Below are 7,288 nucleotides of genomic sequence, written 5' to 3'. Positions count from 1 at the left end.
CAAGCTGGTCAAGCCAGCTGCCTAACAGGATCCTTAAGGTGAGGGTTGGCAGGTTTTGATCACTGTTGACTAGAAAAACCATGGGTTCTTTTTCAAACAAAGGGAACAGGCAGGTTCTAGGGGTGGTGAATTATGTTTCAAAGATAATGAAAGGAATGAGGCAGGCTGGTATTTCTAGAGGACCTTTTGTTGGCCAGGTACAGCTCCTGAGGAGGGACATGTGGAATAGTTGCCATTTTCCATGTGGCTCACTGAGGCTCAGAGGAGTTGATCATTCTCGTCACCAGAATGCAAGCACAGACAGCTTCCTTTCAGGTGGGCTGAAAATATTAGCATCCATGTGTATAAACTTTGTGGTACAGAGCCTGACCTGTCACCCAGTAAACCCAGAAGCTATTAAGTTCTCAATCACACCTTTTATCAGCAGTTGAAATTAGTCCCAAACTTCTGAGTGTGGGTTGCAAGAGTCCTTGTTTGCATTCCATTTGTTCCTTCAGTTCTTTGAAAGTTCTGAAAATGGGAGACATGGGCTGCCTGTTTCCTGGGAATCCCATAATTAGACCAAGGGCTTAATTGGCATGTTTGTTTCCTCCAAGGAGTAAGTTTCCAGGATCCTAACACTGACAAAGAAGGCTCCCTCTGCTTTTGTTCTTAGCAGCACTGTGTGCCCATAGCAACAGCAGGCAAAGGCAACACAGCTGAAAAGAAAAAGTACCGGGAGTCTGGAAGAAGGTTGATTGCCCTGGAGAAGTTGACATGACAGAGTTGCCCAGTTGGAAATGACTTCGCCAGGTCCTAAAAAATGTGGTTGTCAACCCCACAAATACGAACTGTATATCTTGTTTTCTTTAAGATGAGGTGTCTGGTCAAGAGGTCTGTGTAATGAAAGATGTTTGTGGAATCCATTTCCATTCTGCCCGAAGTCATCTGCTTTATGTCTATAATAAACGGGGATGTTTGCGGCCACTTTGTCGGGCCGGTCCTGTGTGAGGCTCTCCCTGGGGGGAAAGGTAAATTGACTGCCTTCCAACTGATGCACATTAACATATTACATCTGCAGTAAGGGTGCTTAACCTTCCCGCTCTCCTTTTCCTTCTGTGTCTCTGCCATGGCCTGTGACAAATGGGGTGGGTGCAAGCTTACTGAGAATGTAGTAAATGTGGAGTATTGGAAAGCATCACATTCTCTACAGAGCGAGGTGAGATGTAGGCACAGGGAAGGCCATCCCCCACAGAGGCCTGGGATCAGCTTTTCCTGCCATCGTTTCCTCGGGCTTCCTGATGCTTTGTGCCCTCATCCCAGAAGCACTAGAAGTCTTTTCTGGACCTAAAAAGGAGTGAGTCACAGCCTGTTTAACATCCTCCAGAAGCTCCTTATTGCCAGTGGGGTAAGGTCCAAACTCCACCACTGCAGGGCTATGTGTGATCTGTGCACCCTCTGCATTCTCTTCTTGGGCCACTCACAGGCCAGCGCACACCCACACAAACTGCTGCTCTGGGGAAGTGGTTGTTTCTAGACCTTTGCACGTGCTGGTTCCTGTGCCTGGTGCACCATTCCAGGTCCTCTTCACCAGTTCAATTCCTACTCATTTCTTCAGCCTTAGCTTGAAAGTTCCCTTCTGAGGCAAGTGGATTGATTTCCAAATGCTGCTGTAACAAATTGCCACCAAATTAGTGGCTAAAACAATATGCCTGTTCTCATACACTTTTGGAGATCAGGCTGTTTGCAGACCTGTGTTCCATCTGGAGGCTCAGGGGAGAATCACTTTCCTTTTCTAGTTTCCAGAGGTCACTTGCATTGCTTCTTTTATAGTCCCATCCTCTATCTTTATAGCCAGCAGCAGAGCATCTTCTCTCCTCTCAACCTCTGCTTCTGTCCTGTTTTAATTGTTTTTTTCTCTACCTGACCCTCCAGCCTCCCTTTTACAAGGACCTTTGTAATTTCATTGGACCCATCCTGGGTAATCCAGGATAATCTCCCCATCTCAAGATCCTTAACATATCTGCAAAGTCCCTTTTGCTATGTAAGGTAACATAGTCACAGGTTCTTGGAATTAGGGCATGGACATCTTTGGGAGCCATGATTCAGCTTAGCACAGTGAGGCATGCCAACTCTAAGCCCTCCCTCTGGTTGTTGCTGTTGTTGTTGTTAGGTGCCATCCACTTGGCTCTGAAGGATAGCTACCCTGTGCACACAGAATGAAACAATGTCCAGTCCTGCGTCATACTCACAGTTGTTACGTTTGAGCCCATTTTTGCTGCTACTGTGTTAATCCATCATATTGGGAGTCTTCCTTTTCACTGACCATCCACTTTACCAAGCATAATGTCCTTCTCCAGGGACTGGACCTTCCTGATAACATGTCCAAAGTATGAGAGAAGAAGTCTCACCATCCTGACTTTAAGGAGCATTTTGGCTATACTTATTCCAACCCAGATTTTTTTGTTCTTTTGACAGTCCATGATACTTTTAGTATTCTTCTTCAACAGCATAATTCAAATTAATTTGTTCTTCTTCCATCTTCTTTGTTCATTGTCCAACTTTCTCAAGCATATGTTGTTGTTGTTGAGTGCCATCAAGTCAGTTCCAACTCATAGAAACCCTTGAGTCTTTGCTCTTGAATACTTTAAAGAGGTCTTCTGCAGCAGAATCACCTAATTCGTCGTTTGATTTCTTGACTGCTGCTTCCATGAGCGTTGATAGTGGAGCCAATCAAAATGAAGTCTTTGACAACTTCAACCTTTTCTCCATTTATCATGATGTTATTTATTGGTCCAGTGCTGAGGATTTGGGTTATCTATACATTGAGATGCAATCCATACTGAAGGCTGTGGTCTTCATCAGTAAGTGTTTTAAGCCTTCCTAACTTTCAGCAAGCAAGGTTGTATCATCTGCATGTTGCAGGTTGCTAATTAGTCTCCTCCACTCCTGATGCCATTCTTTTTCATATAATCTAACTACCTCTTGAAATGGGTGAACATCAACCATTTCTTTATGGTACAGAGACTCTGTATTCCTTCTGTTTTCTTTTGATGCTCCTCCATCATTCAATATTTGCTCATAGAATTATTCAATATTGCTAGTGGAGGCTTGAATTTATTCTTCAGCTCTTTCACCTAGAGAAATGCTGAGTATGCTCTTCCTTTTGGTTTACTAACTCCCGGTCTTTGCACGCTTCATTATAATACTTGACTTTATCTTCTCAAGCTGCCCTTTGAAATGTTCTGTTCAGCTCTTAACCTCCTCATTCCTTATCTATGCTATAACTTCTGTATACTTATGAGCAAATGTCAGTGTCTTCTGACATCCATTTTGGGCTTTTCTTTCCTTCCTGTCTTTTTAATGACCTTTGCTTACTTCTCTAAATTCAGGTGGAATGTGTTCAAGATCAGATTTTAGCTTTCGTGGACTTGTTTTAATTTTCTACATTTTCAGCCTGAAGTTGCATGGTTATTGCATATTTAACTAATTGTCCTTCCCATTGATGTCTGTGAGGGTAGGAACCACAGGTACTTTGCCTTCCATTGTACTTCCAGTGCCCAACAGAGGGCCTGGTCAGTAGAGGATGCTTCATACATAATGCTGAGTGGACAGGTGGAAAGCTGGACAGTGTTAGTGACCTGGCTGTTATGGGGAAGCTGCACAGGCTCTGAGAACTTACAGCTGAAATCTGCACTAGCAGAGTGCCTTCCAGCCATTGACTTTTAGTGCTTCAGGGCAGATGGATGATCGTGGTCAGTGTGTAAGAGGCTAGTATATCCCTATTGGTGGGATCATGGTGTTGAAGATGGTACAGGACAGGGGTGTCTTGTTTGATTTCACTCAGAGTTCTCTGGAATTTCATTTCAAGGCATTGGGTTGTTTTAACTCCCTCTAGGAAGCCAGTGGAGTCCTGGTGTGGTGCTGTAGGATCAGCACTGGACTACAAACCATAAGGTTGGTGCTTGAAACTCACCAGTTGCTCCTTGGAAACCCTAAACAGGGTCGCTATGAGTTGGAACCGACTCAACAGCACTTAACAACAACAACAGAAAACCAGTAAGAGTCTCTGGATGATGCGAACTGTTAATGGAAAGATTAGAAGTTGAAGTTCACCCAGAGAGAGGGGTCTCAGAAGAAATTCCTGGTGATCTATTTCTGAAAACTCAGCCACTGAAGATCCTATGGAGCACAGTTCTACTCGACACACATGGAATCACCATGAGTTGAAGATGACTCCATGGCAACTACGGGAAGCTAGAAAGGTCAGTATGCAGCTCTGGAAAAAATAGTACCAAAGAGAAGCGGTGACCATCTGAGTTGAGGACACTTAGGGACAATTGCTTCTTCTCTTTTTCCAAAACATTTCCTGAACACCTTCTATGTGTGGGGTGCACAGTGCTAGGAGATAAGGGGACCAGCATGAATAAGGACCCCCTTCTAGGAGCTCATAGTCTACATGGGAAAGAGCGGCATGAAAACAAAGCATGCCATCATCCATCTGTGGTGGAAACTGTGGAGCCAGGTGCCGTGTTAGCACAATGGTAGAGGGGATATCAAGTAAACAGCATTTTCAGAGCTAGGAGGTAGGAACTGGAGGGTTGTATTTAAGGAACAGCACAAAGTGCTGTCTAGATGACTATGAAGTGGGAGGCAGGAAGCTCCTGAGGGGTGGGGTCCAGAGGTATAGCCTGTTTACCTTGTCTCCCATTTAATGGTGATAAACCCCAAGAAGGCCACATGCTATCTTTTCAACTTGCTAAATCCTCCAGTGGCAATTATTGCATACTTTACGGACCTCCATTAAGTGCTCATCTAAATTGATGAGAAGTCTTTCCCAGTCTTACTTTGGAAAGTCTCCCACGCTTACTTTGTCTCACTGGGTATTGTTAAATGATGAGGGCAGATGAGTCAGTTTTGTGACTTGCATCTCGCCTTGTGTGTGATGAGATCTGATGCAGATTTGAGTACAGACAGAAAGTTTTTCTCCTGCTGGGTCCCTGGTATGAGTTCATTGTAACCCTATCAGTGTATTTCTCTGGATTGGGAAATGAGAGGGTGTTCAGTTGAAGCAGGAGCCTCTGGTTAGTGCAGAAGATTGATGTACTTGGCTTCCATCTGAAATGTTAGCAGTCTGAGCTCACCCAGAGTTGCCTTGAAAAACGCCTGGTGATCTACTTCTGAAAATCCTATGGAGCCCAGTTCTGTTCTGACACATCTGGGATTGCTGTGAATCAGATGTAAAGGCAACTGGTATTGCCTAGTTTACTAACATGTTATCAGGAGGGACCAGTCCCTGGAGAAGGATAGCATGCTTGGTAAAGTAGAGGGTCAGTGAAAAAGAGAAAGACCCCCAAAGAAATGGATCCACACAGTGGCTGCAACAATGGGCTGAAACACAGCATCAGTTGTGAGGATGGCACAGGACTAGGCAGGGTTTCATTGTTTCCTACATAGAGTCACTATGAGTCAGATCCAACTCTGTGACACCTAACAACAATGAGTAAGTTGGAATGTACTAATTATACAGGCACAGATGACTCATTAGTGAGCCCAGAAAGGTGGGCTCCCTTACTCTGTTCTGCCACCTGAGATCTGACAGGACATAACCATTGTTAGGTGGCTCCGTGTAACTACACAAAGAAAAAAAAAATAAGATTGATGCTATAAAATGTCATTTATCTTCTTTCCCAAAATGGAAATAAACTCCAGGTTACCTGAGATGCTGCATGTTTTAATGACTATAAAAAAATAATGTTATTTTGTTAAAAAGAAATAAAATTTTGAAAGACTTCATCATAGATGTACAAAACAGACATCCTCTTCAGGTGTACCCATCATGAGGCTACTCTTGTGAATAGCTGAGAATGCCTTGCAAATAATAACTCATTAAACTCCCTAACCTCCTTTGGAAGAAGCTAGAAGCAACTTGTAGACAGCTTCCTTCTCATGCAGTAGGGAGTGTTCCTGCTGCCTGGAAGAAAGCTTAAAGGAATGGATGCCCATGCAGGCTGAGAGTTTTATATTTTCATGCTGTCACTCAGTAAAGTCAGAACAACTTTCTGATTGCAGGCCACTTTCCAGTGGGCCCAAACCCTGTTTGTCTTCACTGAGCCCCACTCTAGGCCAGGGTCTGTGCTTGGTACTGAGATCCAGAGGAGAAAACTTCACTTCTGTTTTTAAGGGGTTTGCATCGCTTAACTGGGTCATCTGGTTCTGAGTCTCCCACAAGGCTGCAAAGTGTTGGTGGGTGCTGTAACCTCATTCATGTAAGGCTTCACTGGGGAGAAAAGATCTGCTTCCATATGCATTCACCTAGTTGTTGGCACGATTCAGTTCCCTGAGGGTTGTTGGGATGAGAGGTCTCACTCAGTTCATCATTGGCTGTTGGCCAGTTCCTTGCCATAACAGTTGACTTCATTACAATGAGTGCACTTAAGAGCAAAAGAGGTGAGGAAGAGGAAAGCCAATTTTTTTTAATTCCTTTTTATTAGAAGCAAGATACCTGGTCCAGTCCAAACTCAAGGGGAGGGCATTACAGAAGAACATGAATACCAGGAGGCAAGGATCATTGGGCACTATCTTGAAAGCTGTCTACCACAATTCACACTGCCACCCCCTTTCTCTTTCTTCTCCTCTGTCACGGTTGATAACTGCAGCTGCATCCTCTTCATTACTGTCATTATCATCACCACAATCATAGTGAATATTTATTCTGTACCACACATTTTCTATACATGATCTCACTTATCCTCTGTATAGCCCTAAGAGTAATTACTATGATTCCCATCTTACAGATGAGGACACTTAAGACTCATAGATATGCTCTGATTTGTTTGAGGTCACACAGTCAGTAAGAGGCAGAACCAGGAGTCAGACTGAAGCTTAACTCCAATAGCCCCACCTCATCCAGAAAGCAGTGTCTTTAGAGATTTACAGTCTTGGGAATTCTAAGGAGCACTTCTCCTCTATCCTACCAAGTCACTGTGAATTGGAATCAGCTCAACAGCAGCATGGTTTTATGTAGATAAAGGACAAGGAGCTCTGATGATACAACAGTTAAGCACTTACTGCTAACCCAAAGGATAACAATTGGAACCCACCCATCAGCTCCATGGGAGGAAGACCTGGTGATCTGCTGCCATAAAGATTACAACCAAGAAACCCTACGCACCAGTGAGACTTTATCACTTGACAATGAGTCAGAAGTCAACTTGACAGCACCCAACAATAGATAATGGACAACCAGTGAAATCCGACTAATGCTTGTATGAGGAGACTTCAAAAGTACATAGAGAAAAAAAAAAAA

Source organism: Chrysochloris asiatica, unplaced genomic scaffold, assembly GCF_000296735.1.
Source record: "Chrysochloris asiatica unplaced genomic scaffold, ChrAsi1.0 scaffold00028, whole genome shotgun sequence".
In the NCBI taxonomy this organism is placed as follows: domain Eukaryota; kingdom Metazoa; phylum Chordata; class Mammalia; order Afrosoricida; family Chrysochloridae; genus Chrysochloris; species Chrysochloris asiatica.
This window is presented reverse-complemented; position numbering follows the sequence as displayed.